The following is a 19,040-nucleotide window of genomic DNA, read 5'->3' as shown; positions in this document are numbered from 1 at the left end:
ATGATAATTTTTGGGTGACCTTTCCCTTGTTATCACGCTGCTGCTTAAGGTGGTTTGTTGGTTTTAGATCGTTTAAGTTGTTTAGCTCATCTCCCAGCATAGCCAACCTGGTCTTTATCTGGTTTAGCTCGTCTTCATGCCTAACCAGCTCAGTCAAGTGCCCAAAACCCCTCTAAACACTGATGTGCACAGAACAGGGTCTACATTTGCCCCTTTCGTTCACAAATCTAAAGGTGTCCTTCACAAATGTAAAGGTGCTCTGAGATTTAAGCAGAGGTGTTTTTACTACAGCACTATCCTCAAACTCCATAGCATGGCAGATATAATGCCAAAACCCAATCTAGCTTTTTCTTGCACATACTAACTCTAGACACAAACCCTAAAATGTCACTATTCAGAAATCATCACGTTTAATGAGATATGGTGACAATGACATATGGTGGTGAGGAAAGCGAGGTACTCAATCTAGACGGGTAATTACAGCCCAAAGTTGAAGAACCACTGTCAGAGAATGAGTGGGGTGCCAGGGTGCCGACGTTTACTTTGTCAGAACACTGGCATTTACTGTCATTTCAGCTCTGCCTTGCAAAACACCATGCAAAATATTACATCAAAATGCCAACACCACGCGGGAGAAAGATCAATCTAAGTTTTGCATATGGGCCATCCAACAATTAATGTGTCATCCTGCCTTCACGTGATATCGGAATTTTTGTAAATGCGAGTTTCCCACTTGGAAGTTGCACATAAACGACCCCACAAGTCTTAATTATGACTGGGAAACTCAGAGATAATTTGGATTTCTGAGTTTCTGAGTTGGGAGGCGATGTAAACTTTGAACACGGCGAAGGAGAGAATAGTAAATAAAGCTAATTGTTAGTGTTTGCGGACCATGAGCCAGCATCCATGGCCATTTAATTTTTGTATATCAGCAACCATTTGATGCATGTTGTAGATTGTTAAACAGTGAAAATAGCTTGTGTTTGGTCAAAATTCCATTATCGTCAGCAAGCTAACTGAGTATTATGTAATATGGTGTCAAAATAAAAGAAATATGCATGAACGAACCTGGCGTCCTCCTTGCTTCCTGTTTTTCAGACAACAAAGCACTTGAACGTGATGTCCTTGAAATTACTACTTCAGAAGTGGGAATTAGAATAATTCCGACTGCACATCTTGGCAGCTTTAAAATGGTCCTTCTGATCTGTCTTTTACCAAGTGATTTATGTAACATGATTTTGTAGATCTATTTTTTTTGCTTAATTCCCTTCTGGTGATTCACATTACTAGGCACACAGCAAATGTAAAATCGGTGTAACCTTGCACTAAGGCTGCTGTATTTCTGGACTGGAGAAGGATGATATGTAACTTTGCAAGTGCCCAAAACAATATATTCCAAATCATCTATCTTCTCAGCTTTCTCAAGAGTGATTTAGGGATAAACATATTGTTGAGCCCTTATGAAAAAAATGAAAGATGTCCATGTAAAAATTCTCAGAAGGGTTGAGAGAGAGAGACAATCCCTGCTAATCTCAGATTGTTCTGTGGCATAGTTATGGAAACAACAGGGGTTTTTGCCACTGAGAAACAAGATTTTGTGGTAACACTTTATAATAACTTTTATTAATAAATAATTAACAAACATTATATAATGCTTAACAGATTATTAGTTAATCTATATTTAAATCATTTAAAATATGAGATAATATGCTTGCTAATATTTACTAATGCATTTAACATACAGTAACATAATGCTGAACATTTCATTAATGTAAATTCAAATACTTGCAAATATTATTAAACATGTATTAAAGAGGCCTTATTATGCTTTTTGGGATTTAAGCTTTCCTTTAGTGTGTAATATAGCTGTTTGTGCATGTAAAAGGTCTGCAAAGTTACAAAGCACAAAGTCCACACAAAAGAGATTTATTCTCTCCCACAGACAACACTGCTCAAAAACTACAAGAAACGGCTGGATTGTAGTATCTACATCACTATGCGTTTGCATAATGCCTGCCTAAGGGCTACTTTGGCCCGCCCTCAAACAAATGTAGTTATAGCAGAGGCCAGGATGAGTTGCGTTAGTGTTGTCGCTATGTCGAGAAGATGCCGTTCCCTATCTGTCACTCACTCGACGTTGTGTCGATGTAGTGACACTAGGGGTCGCTCTTGGGAGCCCGAAACACCTCTGGTCTTTGATAAAAGGCCAATGAAAATTGGCGAGTGGTATTTGCATACCACTCTCCCGAACATACGGGTATAAAAGGAGCTGGTCTGCAACCACTCATTCAGATTTTCTCTTCGGAGCCAAACGGTCAATGTTCACTGAGCTGAATTCCCACGGCTGTTCATTCACCTCTGCTGGATCTGACGGCGCATTTCAGTGGCTTCCCTCCTCTGCACTGGTGCACTGCAGAGAATGCCCCTGGGCACTTCAGCAGAAATAAGAGTATATTTCTCTAAAAGAGCGGCACACACGGAACATCTTATTAAAGATGCATCTTTTTAAAGATGCCTTTCCGTTTTTGTGTTATTCCTGGTTGCGGTCGTTATCTCTCGCCTTCTGATGGTCATGATTGCTGTCTTTCGTGTCTGGGCGCTACCCACATGGAGACAGCGTTCGTGGATGGATCATGTACTCATTGCGAGAACATGACCATGGCAACGCTGCGGTCACCCCAGCAGCTCCCTGCCTCGGTCCTTCTACCTATGGGTATGAGGCCAGTACGGCTAGCACTGGGGGTGATTTGGGGACCCCAATGGGACCACCTCCGCCGGGTATCCCCCCGCGGACCTCCCATTCCCCAGCACACTCGTCTGCCCCGATCAGGCTTCTGGATGAGTCCGCCAGCTCGTCTCACAGTGAGTTCGACCTCTTGTTCGGAGCCCGCAAAGGTGATGAGCGCAGCATCGGAGAGTGAGATCATCCAGTCGGACATGGAAGCCTCAGCTGGACTCTCCCCCTTGGGTGCAGTTGCCTAGTCACAGGCTGATGAGGAGATGACGGACATGCTTTCCTGGGTAGCCACGAGCGTCGGGCTAGAGTGGAACCCTCCGCTCTCCCTGAACCCTCGTGGCTCGATGATTGTTTCCTGGGCTCGCGGTGCCGCTCACAGCCACGCCCCGACCCAGTTCCTTTCTTCCCGGAAGTGCACGAGGAGCTGACAAGGTCGTGGGAGGCACCTTTTACTGCCCGGTCCCGTTCTTTTAGCTCCCCCACCCTCACTACCCTCGACGGTGCGACAGCCAGGGGCTATTCGGCGATCCTCCCGGTGGATAAGGCGGTGCACCTATGCCCGCAGAGTGCCACCACCTGGCATGGGTGCCCAAAGCTCCCATCCAAGGCCTGTAGGTTTATGTCGTCCCTGACGGCCAAAGCCTATGGTGCCACTGAACAAGCCGCCTCCGCCCTGCACGCCATGGCTCTCCTGCAAGTCCACCCAGCCAAGGCGCTAAAGGAAATGCACGAGGGTAGTTCCGCCCTGGGATTGATGCAGGAGCTGTGCTCGGCGACCGACCTCGCTCTCCGGGCGACGAAGGTCACGGCGCGGTCTCTCGGGTAGGCGATGTCCACCTTGGTGGTCCAGGAGCACCACCTTTGGCTCAACCTGGTTGAGATGGGAGAGGCCGAAAAGGCACGGTTCCTTGGTGCCCCCATTTCCCAGTTTGGCCTGTTCGGCGACACTGTCGAGGACTTTGCCCAGCAGTGAAGCAGCAGATGGAAGCTATCCGGCACATCCTGCCCCGGCGCGGCTCAAGATCCCGAACCCTGCCTGCTCGTTGCCAAGGGCGTCCCCTTGCGGCCTGGCCCCGGTGTGGAGCCCACCACAGAAAGCAGACGCCACCCATCTTACGGCCGGCCGCCAAGAACCCGCAAAGGCTTCGAAGCGCCCCTGAGATGGGCGACCCAGGGACGACGAAAACCGCTGGTCTGGAGCTAGTAAGCTGACCCCTCCATCCCCCGGTGCAGGTCCGGGAGGAGAATCTTTTGTTGCCTTTTCATTTAATTTTGCCGTATGCCCAAGTGGCTGCGATACCCAAGAGTTCAGCAAAAGAGCGGTTTCCTTGTTCCCTGGGTCACATACCCGGTGTGCATGGCCGTCATCATGACCACCGTCCACCATTCCATTTTGGCAGGTTTGGCGCTCCAGCGGCATGGTGAAGGGCCGTTCGACACTCATAAAAGCGTTGGGGGAGGTTACGTGTCGGCATGGTGCGCTGGCTACGAGGCACACAGTGGTCTGCCCGTCAGACACCGCCAGTTCACATAGCACTGGCATTTCGTACAGGGACCCCTAGTGTCACTACATCAACACAACGTCGAGTGAGTGACAGATGCGTAACCTCCGTTCCCTGATGGAGGGAACGAGACATTGTGTTCCTCCTGCCACAACGCTGGACTACCCGCTGAAATGGCTGGGACCTTGTCTTGGCTCCTCAGCACAAAACTTGAATGAGTGGTTGCATACAGCTCCTTTTATACCCGTATGTTCGGGGGAGTGGTATGCAAATACTTTTATCAAAGACCAGAGGTGTTTTGGGCTCCCAAGAGCGACCCCTAGTGTCACTACATCGACACAACGTCTCGTTCCCTCCATCAGGGAACGAAGGTTATGCAAGTAACCAGGACGTTTTCTTCACTGCGAAAGCAAAACCTTTTTGTTTGGACATCTAAAGGCTGATGAATTGAAGAATCAGTGGTTAAAATTAATTTTTACCACTATTCCTTAGTGGTACAACCACAACCAATGCTGGATTTTCAAGATGGTTACTCCTGAAAGATGGTGCAGTTCCCTTTTTGTTGGGACAATCTGGCACTTCAGAATCACAACCTGTAAGTATGCTTGATTATTTGTTGATTTATCTGCTACTGTAAAAAAAGGAAAAGGGAATCTGGATAAATAATTTTCATATCCGTTCCGAAGCGGAACTTCAATAAATTGCCCTTGAAGGTCTCTGCGTTGTTCTGTCTTTTCTGAGCGCTGAAGTAAATCAATTATTGTTAATTCACACATTTAATTCCGTTATTCATTTTATCTGACTCCAATTTTAAGTTGACCTCTAATTTATATTTAAGCTCAAATTAATTTCTGATCATTCTTTTAATTTAACATTTTTAGGTTATTGATTACTCTAAATCCTCTTCTATTCATTGTCCTTTTGATCTTTGGAGACTTACGCCGGCCGTTATTAAATTACGTAAATCTCCCGATAATGCATAGCCAGTTCCGTTCTTAGTCAGCGGTTGTAGGGTTAAGTAATATCGTCTAGTTTGGCTTTTCTAATAACCAGACGATATTGCCGCTTAGTCACGTACATACAACTTGCAAAGACGGGCGGTGAGCAGTGACAGAGTCTTTAAATGGCTTTCTCCTACCCAGTTGTCCTGAGTGGTTTCTCCTATATTAAAGCTCCAGTATGGTCTACCCTGGTCTATTGAAATTCAAATCCTACCCGGCTGTCCTAGGTGGTTGTCCTACCTGGTTGTCCTAGGTGGTTGTCCTACCTGGTTGTCCTGAGTGGTTTAAATTCAAATTGAGAGTCTTTAAATGGCTTCCTCCTATATTAAAGCTCCAGTATTGATTTCAGAGGAATTCAGAATAAATCAAATAATAACTATTTATTTGTCAGGTAGGATATAAAACATTGTTGCAGAAATTCAAATCAAAGCCAATTTCACATGATCAGAATAAACAAGCATTACTAAAAATAAAAGACAAGTCAAAGAAACATACCTGACAAAACTACATGCAGCGGTACAGCATGGGAGATCTGCATACAGATTCCCAGAACTTCATGCCAACTTTCCTTAAATATTCAGACAGAATAAACATTGTGTACCAAATGGTATTATCCTTTGAACAATGAGGATTTGGGGGTGAATGGGTTCTTGACTTCCTGGGGTTTAACCTTGTTAACATACAGGAGATAATTTCAATTGTAGGTCAAGGAGGGGGAGCCACCTCCAGAATTATGCAGTATTTGGCAAAGACCTTATAACTTTGTTACCATTAGTTTTATCAACATGGGAAAGAGACCACTATACCAGTCGCACAGAGACCTCTTAAATGATATCGAACACATACAATTGCATTCTTTGTTTTCATGGTATTTGTTATATTTTTTTTTACATATAAATCTTGTGTCTTTGTGTTGGTCCAGAGCTGTTGAAGGGGAGAAGGGGAGAGAGAAGGGGGGGCAGCAAGGTGATTTGCAATTTATCACACTGTGGTGATATTCAGGTGTAGATTTCAGCAAAAGGCGATTTGCACTTTATCACACATGGTGATATTCAGGTGTAGATTTCAGCTTTTGTGAGAGAGTTCTATGACGTTGATTCTCGCAGAGTTCTTTGACTTTCACTGGAAATGGTGCCTTTTGGTTGTAGACATTCTGGTGCCAGCCTTACACTACCGAGAGTTCAAATGCAGAGTTTTGTGTTGTAGCTATTGTGTACATGCAGTGCACAGCTGTAGGCCTCTGCTAACCTGCTAGCTAATGTTATTGTATTGAAATAGTTCTGCTGCGGGCCCACTTTTACCTAAAATTGTGTAGAATTATGTTTGTCGTTCTTACTATCATGAATAGTGATCAAGTGTGGAGATGGATTTATTTTTACAAACGGTAATTTTACATCTGCTATCCACAGTAGTGCTCGGCTAACTTTCTATGTAATATTATTGTTTTGGTAATGGTTTATTATTTAGCTATGAGCCGGCATTTACCTAAAACTGTGTAACAAAATGGTCGATCTCAAGAGTCTTATATAATTATATAATTACAAGCTGTAATGTTACGACCGCTACCCACGGTTGTCCATGGCTAACTTGCTCACTAACCGTGAATAAGCCTCTGTTCTCCGTTCATAGATTGGGCAAAAAAGTTCGGCTACACCCATTCCAGCAAAAGATGACTTACTTAGATGCACTACGTGTCTTTTACTTGAAGCTTTGTTAGGTTCACAATAATCAACAGTGTACTTGTAAGTAAGCTACAAAATTAAAACTTAACACTGTGAAACGTCCTGCTCAAGTCGTGCTTACGAAGGTGGTTTGGGTCGATCAGCTTGTTCTTCCAAACTTTCATTATCGGTCTCGGGATAGAGCTGGTACGGCAAAAACCGACGCCACTGTTACCATAGTTACAATTAGAGCCCGACCGATATGGGATTTTTGAGACCGATACCGATTTTAGAGAGGAAAAATTCACTGCTTACCAATATGGTGACCGATATAGCTAATTTTTTAGCTGGAATAAAAACAGACCTTTTCTATGTGGATTGTGCACAGATTTTGCACCGATATGACTATGCAAAAGTACTCAGAAGGCTGCTTTCTTAAATATTTTTATCAAAGAACATTTGACATTATTATTATTATACAATGTCAACAGATTCTAGAAATGAACACTGAGAAAATAAAGAATAAATAAAAATACAATAAATAGCTTAATAAACATCAGTAGTACTGTTTAGTATCAGTCAAGGGCTGACCATTTAAATAAAGAATAAATTAAAATAAAATAAATAGCTAAATAAACATCAGGGGCCGGTTGCACCAACTATACGTACGTTACAACTTAACATAGTTGTGGCGTAAATAGGCACTAAGTCACAATTTATGCTCTATTAAATATTTGAGCCTTGCACCATTACATTTATATAGGACGTAACCCTACGTATAAACTAAATATATATGGCAGCCTCCGACCAGCAGTAACTGATGAAATAAAAAAGCAGACTCATTTAATGACATCAATGAGCTCATGTTTTGGTTGACAGGCATCAGTCCTTTCGACATATGTGATGATGTTGGCATTTACACTCGTTTACATTTACGAGAGAGAGAGAGAGAGAGAGAGAGAGAGAGAGAGAAAAAAAAAACTTTTAAGCGGCTCTTCAGCATGAAACCGTTCTAACGGTGCTGTTTTTAGGGTGCGTCGCCCGGTGTCAAGTTTCAACACATTCAAAATATATATAAGATATTAAAATGAATAAATGTCTATTTTCCCAGCCTGTTGTATTAGTATTTATTTATCACCCTTTATTCTATATATTATTATTTACACAGGGCAAATATACTATTTATTAAATCTACTTTTATTACGTATCCTATTTTAATGTCTGGAAAACCAGACTTTTAAATATGACATTTTATAAACGCAACGACTGGAATTGTTCGGTGAAGGGGGTACCAAACTGTGAATCCTGAAAAAAAACAGTTTGGTGAATACGTTTACTCATTAGCTTCCACTAAGCTGACAACAGTAACTACGTTTCCATCCAAGGAAAAAGTTTTAGCGCATCAAAATAAAGCCGATGGAAACGCAAATTATCGCTAAAATTTCACAAGTGTCGACATAATATTTTTCCGTTTAACTCTAGCGCATAAACTCTATGTCGATACTTCATGTCACAAAAAACTGGTTTGGAAACACTTTTTGTTGAGAAAATTGGCATAAACGCAAAAATGTAGTGTCACATGACAGAATTTGCCCCAATCGTTAGCCTGTGTTAATCATGATGACAAGGTATACATCATAGAAGCCAATTTATTGTACGTGATTATGGATTGATATTAACGGCATATAGATCTGATGCTGCAAACATGACACTTCCAGGAGTGCCAACACAAATATCTCATATCATTCACATTGACAAGTGCACGGAGAACAAATTAATTGGCACTGTTTGTGATTAATTTAATCGCGGTAGACATCCGTTTATTTATTAACGTTGCTTTTGCACACCGTTCAGAATAATAGACAGTAGTCACAGAATTAGCCCACAATACAAAAAACATATCATTTCTATGCACAAAGATGTTTTAAATTAAAAATAAATACACAATACTAGTAGAAAAGCTTCAGTGTGCTTTTTTGGAACACGAACATATAGTCTAATTCTATAAAATTATTGTTTAGCTTTTGAAAAAATGCTGGCAAAATTCCCTGTATTAAAAAATAAATTACCAAATGAAAAAATATATATTTTTAGACCTATATATGCCTTTTCTTTACACAAACTTAAATTAGCCGTACCCTGTTCTTTAGACAAATAAAGTTGGCTGAAGGACATTTTCTACACTTCAAGACTATAAACTATCAGAACTATTTGTCCAATGCTGAGGTCACTTTCAGAAAACGAGCTTTTGAACCTTTTAAAATTTGTAATGTTTTTAAATCTAACCCTCTTTACCTCGGATCGCATTTGCTGAGCTTCTTCAGAAAATGTAAATTGGATTATGACACTTAAATTAATTTTAGATGAATTTTATCAAGTTCAGTTGGTCATTAAAAGTTGCTGGACAAATGTGCGGGACATAATGCAGTTGAGATGGCAATGCTTTAAATGATTGTTCAAAATAGCCTATTGAATATCAGGAATATATCATATGTAAACCCTGATATTACACTGCATCAGTTTTTCTTTAACAGCTGCGCACACAGCATATACACATGGATGGATGGTCCTTATACTAAGACTGAAAGTTCCCCCACTACTTAGTGCAGGTTGCCAGCTTGAACAGGGCCATGATGATTCGCTTTCGGGTCGGAACTGATGGCAACTTGCAATAGGCACAACATTGGGACCAATATTACAGTCCTATCAGAAGGGCAACTGTTCCCTTTTGATTGCAATTCCTCATCTTCTTCTTCTTCTTCTTCTTCTTTTTTTTTTTTTTAATTACAATTTTTATTAATTCAAACAAGCAGGTTTACACAAACAGAGCATACACACACTGAATCAATTTATAAAATTGTATGTCCCTTCCCCTGAACACCCCCCACCCCCGCTACACACAACCAGTGGTCCGTCACAAAATGAAAATATAATGAAAGACTTCGCTATGTTATCAAATTGCTTGAAATAAGAGAGGGGGACGTCTACAGGGAGAGACTGTAGTAGGTAGTTAAATTTTGGAATACAGTTCATTTTAATAACATTAACCTTCCCAATCATCGATAAATGTAATGAAGCCCACCTGCCCACATTGCTCGAAAATCTTTTTATTAAAGGGTAAAAATTAACACTAACTAAATCAGACAAATTTGCTGGGAATAAAATCCCCAAATACTTAATGCCCTGTTTGGGCCATTGGAAGGCACCCGGCTGGAAAGCCGTTACTGGACAGTACGCTGTCAGAGCCAAAGCTTCGGATTTAGACCAATTAACTTTGTATCCTGAGAACTTGGAAAAGGAATTAATAATTCTGTGGAGGCAAGGCATAGACCTAGTAGGTTTAGAGGCAAATAATAAAATATCATCTGCATAAAGCAGAAGCTTCCCACCATCACCCCTGGAAAATCATCCTATCAAGAAAATATTGCGATTCTTCCAAGAAAGCTTCCCTTTGCTCCTCGCCTGGCGCAACAAGAGATCTTTATCGGATGATCTCAGAAATCTGGCCAGAATCGATCGGGGCCTGTCTCCCTCAGCAGATCTGTGAGCTGGGACTCTGTGAGCTCGCTCGATTTCCAGCTTGTGGCCTGTTATGTCAAGCAAACTCGGGAAAAGCTCGTCTAGGAATTTCACCATTTCTCTTCCCTCCTCATGCTCAGGAATTCCAATAATTTGAACGTTATTCCTGCGGCTTCTATTCTCAAGATCTTCAAGCTTTTCAAGGAGATGTTCCAAATCAACTTTGGTCACGGGCGGATTAGCGGTTAATTCCCTCTCCGAAGATTCCAGAAAATCGATTCGTCTCTCAACATCAGTCACTCTTGTAACTATCTCAGAGAATTTGATTTCCATCGCCATAATCGATCAACGTATTACAGCGAGATCCTCCAAGTCAGCAAGAACCTTCGTCAACATCACCGACATGTTGGACAACTGACGCTGTATCTCCTCTCCCGCCGCGCCATCCAAATCGAGTCCCCGGTTTGTCATCCTGAAAACGTAAGTGTCTTTTAATGTCTCCCAGCCCGAGGATTTTGACTTCTTTGCCATGTTTTGTCTTAAAGAGCAAATGTGTAACTGGGTGTATCAATTTTCACTAGATTATAACATGAAAATAATAAAAAATTTAGCAAAGTGCGGAGCTCGTCGCTCACACGTCTGCTTCTTGCATGGCGTCTGTCATGTGTATTCTGTTGATTCATGTCTTTTATTTTGAAATGTTTAGTTCCTGTTTCCCTTGTCATGTGATTCCTGTTTTCCCTCCATGTTCATGTGTCATGTTTTCATTGGTTTATTTTTTAATTATCTTGTTATCAGTTCTGTTTGTTCATTGGTTTATGTTCCCCCATGTCCATGTATTTAAGCCTCATGTTTTCCATTGTGTAGTGGTCAAGTATTGGATGTGAATGTTGTTTTGTTGTCAAGTCAAGTCAAGTCAAGCCAAGCCATAGTCAAGTCTAGTTTATGTCAAGTTCATGTTTTTGTTAAATCACGTTTATAGTTAGGGTTTTGGATTCACTTTTGTAAATAAACTGCACTTGGGTTTTCATCTTCATCATCGTCTTCGTCTTCATCATTGCCGCAGCCAACAACGTTACAGTCACGTAACCTCCAATTCCTCATCTTCTGATTGCATTTATTTGTGAATTAAAATGACAGTAAGCTGTCTAATTTCAATGAATTGTCTCAATACTCTCCCCATTTTACCAAAACTTCGGAGGAAATAAATAGGGACATCTGGGAGGCGAATTAGGGATAAACACACATTTCTGAATGTAAACGGCTTCAGGGCAGATTTCTTTTGCGCTAAATCAAAACTTATGCGACAAAGTGTTTTTTTAGGCATGATGTCATCATGCACACCATTTATATCGATAAAAGGCCATTTGAATGGAAACAGGCAGAAGACGGAAAATTTAGCAAAACATTTTTTACGCATTTTCACTTTGTCGATAACAAAATAGTGCGAAAAGTGGATGGAAACTAGGCTAATGAAAGTAGCTACATGGTTAGCTAGTTAGCTATAAGCTCATTGTCACGGAGAGTAAAGATGGACTTTATTTACTTTCCAGCATTGTGTCTCACCAACTAGGTAACAACATAGCATGAAATCAACACTCACCACACTGTTGTCTGCTGAGCTGCAAAAAGATGCTCTGATGTTTACCTTTCAATCTGCTACATTACTGACTGCACTGACAAACTATAGCTGGCTAACAGCAAACAGATGTAATAAACATGAGTGACATGTTTGTCAGGGACAGGGTTAACGTTATATTAGTTATATAAAATGATGGGGTAATTTTTTATTAACTTTCCAGTATGTATTTCACAAACTAGTTAGCAATTTAAGGAGAAGAGATTGCTCAAATCCACACCATTTAACTCCGCCCTGTCTGCAGAACCACCGTCAGCTCTGAGTCAGCTCTGTAAACAGTGGAGCCAGAGCGCGTTCTGCTGGACAAACTACGATATGACACCAATTCTAAAGCATTGTTTCCTGCATTATATGTTCTGAAAAGAAGTTTTCATATCGGTGCATATTTGTAAAATATACGCCGATACCGATATATCGGTGAAAGGCTAATATCGGCCGACCGATATATCAGTTGGGCACTAGTTACAATAGTGTTAATAGCTGTTAAGGAAGCCTGAAACTCAAGCTGTTTCTCGTTTCGAAGGCTGCGTGCTAAGTAGGACGTGTCCTATGAAGGCTGCAGTATACTGAGTGTCCTCCTTTAAACAAGCCTAGTTTAAACGAGACGGCCCTCGTAAGGATAAATGGAAACGGAATGTAACACGGTTGCTATGACAGCACGCCACTCTTTAACAAGTGCGAGCACTTTGAGTGAGAAGGGAACAAAGTCCCTTTAGAAGGGAATGTATGAGGTAAATTTTAGGAGAGTTATAATGATGTAAAGAGAAAAGAAAATAGATTTTACATATGTACTTTTAGTCTAATACTTTAATTATATATTAATATAATTATACATATTATATACTCTGCACCCATCTACTGAGGTACTTCAACTTGGGAATTAACATTACTTGCGTTTGAACAGCATATTTATGAGCACATTTGCATCATTTTTTTAAGGCATTTCCATTGAAGCAAAGAATTGTGGGTTGTGAGTGCCCACGAAGGATATACCTCATGCATCCTCCGAATTCCCATGAAAGAAGGTCACATTTGAAGGCTGCATTCGAAGTGTCCTACTCACTTTTCTGAAATGAGACAGTCTTGATGACATATGCGGCTGACAAATGCGACCTCCGGAGGATGCAGCCTTCCAAACCAGACAAGCCTCAGTTATGGTAAGGGGCGTTACATTTCTGACATGCGGTTGACCAATCACAACAGAATGGGCCAGATGACCAATCAGAGCAGACTGGACTTTTCGGAAAGGGGGGCTTTAAAGAGACAGGATCTAAATCAGAGAATTTGAACAGAGGATGAAAATAGGTTTAGCAGAAATGTACATATGAGAAAAATAATATTATTATTTTTTTAACATTAAAGCATGTAAACCTATTCTAGTAGATCCCCAAAATAAAATCATGAACCTGTAAATTAACATAATATGGGCTCTTTAATATATGGCCTTTCACTTTTTAACATCTACAAATGATTTTAACAAATGTTATACAGCATAATGATTAACAGATAATATTTTTTTTTATTTGAACACTTACAAATATCATTACATTTTGATTCATAATTTAGCTCATGCACTTTTTTTACATTTACAAATGTTTTCAAAATGTTTTTCCACCACTTAAACTATTCCTGTTTGCAAATTATTGTAAATACATATAACAAAAAATGTATGTAAAGCACATAAATGGCCTTTACAGATCTTGGTTACTAATTAGCTGGATATTAATAAATAAATGTTAAAAGTAAGTGCAAGTGCAAGAACATTTATCAATGAAAGTGTTTAGTATTTGAATTTACATTAACTAATAATCTAAGTTTTATGTAATGTTAGTTAAATTTATTAGGTAACATTAACAACCGCATTATCTCAGATTTCTAACTATTTAAATATACTTTTACTAATGATTGTAATACAGTGTGTACAGTGTGAATGTATATAGTAACTAATGATTTGCTTTGCATTCTAGAATGTTTGTTAATGATTTATTAATGAAAGCTATTATAAAGTGTTACCTGATCAATGATATATATATATATATATATATATATATATATATATATATATATATATATATATATATATATATACTGTGTATTTTTTGAAAAGCCTTTAAAGCAAGTAGACTTACACAAAACATACTCTATTTTAGGGTAGATAGACCTTTAAAGAATGAGGCTTAGAGTCAAACTTAAGTTGAACAGATAACCCAATGGTGCATTTAAACATAATGTTACATTTTTGGTTATTTATTTATTCTCACAATTTTATTTAATTATTATTATTTATTATTGTATTATTTATATTTTATTAACTTTTGCATCATATTTAATACATCATCTTTTAGAACCTAGATATTGTATATAGAATTATTATATTAATAAAAATTTTCCCTGCTCATTTTGTTGGTTGTTGGTAATATTTGTTCCTCTTTCACTTGTTCCCTCTGGAGCTTTAATGAGGATGATTTATGACGAGAATTAAAACTGGGATAGACTTACAGTCTCTTCAATGACATCCACTGTTTAAAGCTCATAGGTCACATCTAATTTTCCACAACTCATGTTTTCTGGAGTTTAAAATTTTTTTTGAAAAAATGTTTTCATCAGTGAAACGATCCAAACCACTTTAAACAACAGCACAACCCACTGAAGAGATTGTAAGTCACAGCCTCATTGCCATTCCCGTCAAAAAATTAAAGATGCCGCTACTGTGAATAAGGTCCATTAATGCTGTTTGCTCAGGAGCTATTTAATAAAGATATTTGAATTATACCTCATCTTGTAACCCTCAATATTTTTATAATGCCTTTGGCCGGTCAGAGACTGGCAGGCTGCCGATAATAAAGGCCAAAAACAATAATAAAGACAATTTCACCATTATATATAGTTGTTTTTCATTTTTATTTTATTAATATCATTTAACTTTATTAAATAAAGACATGATAAGTTTTAATAAATACTTTTTATGTACACTATATAACTTGCCATGTTCATAATTCACATAAGTACTTTTACCTATACAACAGCCAGAAGTACTTCATCCTGTGCTGATGATATCAGAGCACTTTGAGAGCGTCTAAGCCTGTAATGCACTTTAGATGAGACCTCTAATATACTTGAGTAAATAGACAATATACCATATGGTGCTTCATAAATGGCATGGAGGGAAGTTCATTACAATGTCACAAAGAATGCAGCTGAGCCTCTAGAAATAGTTTCAGGATTTTCAAGCAAGTTTTCTTGTAGAGCCCACTAACAAGTTGGTCGTTGTCCTCCATATAAAAAAGAAAAAATGTGGGCTCTAGCAGGGTCTTGACCCATTAAACTTTGGGACACTTGTGACTCAATTACCTTGGACATGATTACAAAGTTGTGGTAACATTTGCAGTAAGTGAATATAATGAGCAGCCAATGCTAAGTGATTTTTTTTTATGGTGCATTCTGAATTTCAAGGGAACTTACTACTGAACTTCTGAGCTGATTGAGACAAATCCTCAATAATTTTCTCTCAAAATATACTTTCAACAGAACTGTAAGACACAGAAGCTTCGCTGTCAAATGATATGATAGAAGTTTATGTAATTCTGAACTTAACGTGGTTTGAAGCACATTTTACTGCAGTGTGACTTACAATTACAAAATAAATGTACTGAGCCCTAACATTACATAATTGTATATTTATTATATGAATTATAGCTTTCGACCAATTCATTATGTTTCTCTGCTCATTAAAAATAAATGTCACATTGATGATCATATATTTCTTTTTATTAAATGATTTAGCCGCAGTTGGCTAATACACTGTTTGGCTATTCATAAGACTATTACAGATCATTCCACATGGCTTCCACCGCTGATCTGCTCTGTCATTTTATTTCACATCCAAACTCCAGTGCCAGGAATCTGTAATGTATTTTTTTTTAAAGTGCCTTTACAAGACTAATCTTTCAAAAGCATGAAAATCAATGCCCCCCTCAGCTCCCATCCACAGGAATTATTAATTGCCTCGCACTCTGCTTGGCGAGTGCAATGAACTGATCTAATAGTGGTGGTGGTGTAGTGGACTAAAGCACTGAACTGGTAAGTGGAAGGTTGTTGGTTCAATCCCCACAACCACCACCAATGTGTCCTTGAGCAAGGCACTTAAATCCAGGTTGCTCCAGGGGGATTGTCCTTGTAATCAGGGCACTGTAAGTCACTTTGGATAAAAGTGTCAGCCAAATGTATAAATGTAAATCTAATATCCCTTGACCAGCTAATGTCACAGCAAATGTTCAAGATTTTGCCAACATGACATTAAGTAGAAATGGAGGCCCTAGCAGAAGGACATTAATCTTTGGAAAGGTAAACAGATTTTTCACATGGGCCACCGACACACTATAGTTAAATACGGTTGTTCTATACACACAACATTTGTTAGGTGATTTAAATGTTTGATTATATGAGAGTGACAGCCACATTCTACAAATGAAGTTACTCATGGAAAATGTAGGTTGTTACAATCAAATATACATTAAAGAGACAAAAATGTAAATTCTGTCAGAATGTTATTGTTTACTAATGATTTATGGAAGCACAAATAAATTGTGTCCAGTCATAAATTGACTAGGGTCACTGACAACCCTGTACACTTTTGGTAATTGTGGCAAGTATCCCGTGCGTTTCAGTGTCGCCCTGGAATTGGAGCTCATTTTTCAATCAGCCATGGAATGCAGACGCTGATCTGCGTCACCTGCGAACAATCAGCTGGAGGGGATTTAAACGGCAGAGGAAGAGGAAGACGGGGAGCATCAACTCCAAGGCATGACACTAATCCTCCTCTCTCTCTCTCTCTCTCTCTCTCTCTCTCTCTCTCTCTCTCTCTCTCTCTCTCAATTCCAGACTCCAACAACGAGTGAGCGCCGATCACTGCACGCATTCCACGGAAGCTTCACGAAACACCGGATTCACGAACACAGACACCCCGGCACGCTCACCCCGCCATTGCACCGAAGACACCACGCACCATTAAGTTCTTCTTTTACTTATTGTCACAATAAAACACCCCCTTTGTGGGACTGTGCACTTGAATAATTGTCTGTGCCTCATTCATCCTGCCACAGTAATAAAGTAATTTTAATTACATTTATTTATTTATTGCAATTTTTGCATTTTTTATTTTTACACTATTCATAAGTGTCAGGATCCTCCCAACTCTATTTGGATTTTGTTTCTCATTTTAGTGGTAGGATCCTGTCATCCAAGTTTATTTTTCTATCTTTTTTTCTTCTTTTTTTGAGCACTTTGATGTTGTAAGTTGCCATGTGCTCTCCTTGCCCCTTCACCTGTTCCCCATCATCTTTTATCTGTGGATATATGTGTCTTTGTTTCATTTGTTGTTTGCAGGATTGTCTTGTGTTAGTTCCTCTTGGTGCCTCTTTCATTTTGGTCCGTTATTTAACTATGTTGGTCATTTTTGCTCTGTTTTTGATGCTTTGAATGATCGCACCCTTCCTCTGTCTGCAGTTCCTCCCTGGGTTGCTTTTCCGGAGTCCCCCGCCCTTACCGCCACAGCTCCCCTGGAGGCACCTAACCTCGTCGCTGCAGCTCCCATGGAGCTCTTCATTGTCAGCCCTTAAGTTCCCTTACACTCTGGAACAGTAGTGGCAAAATCCTACTATCCCAGTTTCTTTTGGCTTTTTTTTTTTTTTTTTTTTTAACATTTGGATTGTTGTTGTTTCCATTTGCCACATGCTCTCCTTGCCCCTCCAGCTTGTTTGTGTCCTTGTCACACCCTCTAGTTGGCTCTCATTTGTTAATTAGTTTCATCTGTTCCCCATCACACTCTCTGTCTGTGTGTGTGTGTGTGTGTGTGTGTGTGTGTATATATATATAGTGTGTGTGTGTGTGTGTGTGTGTGTGTGTGTGTGTGTGTGTGTGTACAGGTTTTACTATCCTTGTGAGTCCCCACAAGGATAGTAAAACCTGAGATCACCTACGTTGTGAGGACCAGCCAGCGGTCCTCACAAGGGAAATGACATATTCAATTATGTTTTTCTGAAAATGCAAAAAGGTTTCTGTGAGGGTTAGGTTTAGGGGATAGAATCTATAGTTTGTACAGTATAAAAATCATTATGTCTATGGAGGGTCCTCATAAGGATAGCTAAACCAGTGTGTGTGTGTGTGTGTGTGTGTGTGTGTGTGTGTGTGTGTGTGTGTGTGTGTGTGTGTGTGTGTGTGTGTGTGTGTGTGTGTGTGTGTGTCCTGTTTATTTTGTTGTTTGCTGGATTTTTCTTGTGTTAGTTCCTCTTTTGGGACCTCTGTCATGTCAGTCTGTTATATAATTCTGCAGGCCATTTTTGGTTTTGGTTTTCATTTATGTTTTTATCTATTAAAATTTCCTTTAGTTCTTGAGTCTTTTGCTCTGGTGAAAACTTGACAATACAAAAAAGGATGAGGAATACTAATGAAGTGGGGGCATAACTCCAAAAATGAGGGCCGGTGTCACAAAAGACCTGAGATATGCATTTAAGGGTTAAATGTGACTCTTCGTATCAAGCTGGGATACAAGAAAGACTTTTAACATAGACAGAAATTACACACATCAGCTTTAAGCACAAACTGTAACCCTCTTCACATTGAACATCAGAAGAAATTCAGGGAAAGTTATATCTCCACTGTCTCCAGGCACATCCACTGTTACGCTCTACCTCTCATTCCAGCCTGACATACTCACAGTTGTTGCCCACATGTTGGCTTGCCTGGCGGATGTCTCCGCCTGTATGAAGGAACATCACCTCCAACTCAACCCAGAAAAGACAGAGCTCCTTGTTTTGCCAGACAGTCCAGGAATTCAAACATCAGTCACCATTTAGCTGGGTTAATCAGCAATGCCAATTAATCAACGCCATTCAGGTTAGCCAGGAACTTAAGGGTAATGTTTGATGACCACATTTTAAACACTGCCTGGTCATGCAGATGTGAGCTCTACTACAGGAATAT

The 19,040-nt window shown here is 39.8% G+C and overlaps 1 long non-coding RNA gene across 1 annotated transcript in view; it reads left to right on the top strand.

Annotated features, from left to right (window-relative positions):
• Positions 1-17,062, top strand: part of LOC127430213 (uncharacterized) — a 110,189-nt gene extending 93,127 nt beyond the window's left edge. The window contains exon 3 of the long non-coding RNA XR_007895424.1: positions 16,941-17,062. This is a non-coding gene — a long non-coding RNA (uncharacterized LOC127430213). The remainder of the gene's footprint in view (positions 1-16,940) is intronic.
• Positions 17,063-19,040: the final 1,978 nt, after the last annotated feature.

The sequence above is a fragment of the Myxocyprinus asiaticus genome, chromosome 39 (assembly GCF_019703515.2).
Source record: "Myxocyprinus asiaticus isolate MX2 ecotype Aquarium Trade chromosome 39, UBuf_Myxa_2, whole genome shotgun sequence".
NCBI lineage: Eukaryota > Metazoa > Chordata > Actinopteri > Cypriniformes > Catostomidae > Myxocyprinus > Myxocyprinus asiaticus.
Note: the sequence above shows the minus strand (reverse complement) of the source record. Positions and strands in the feature narration are given on the sequence as shown.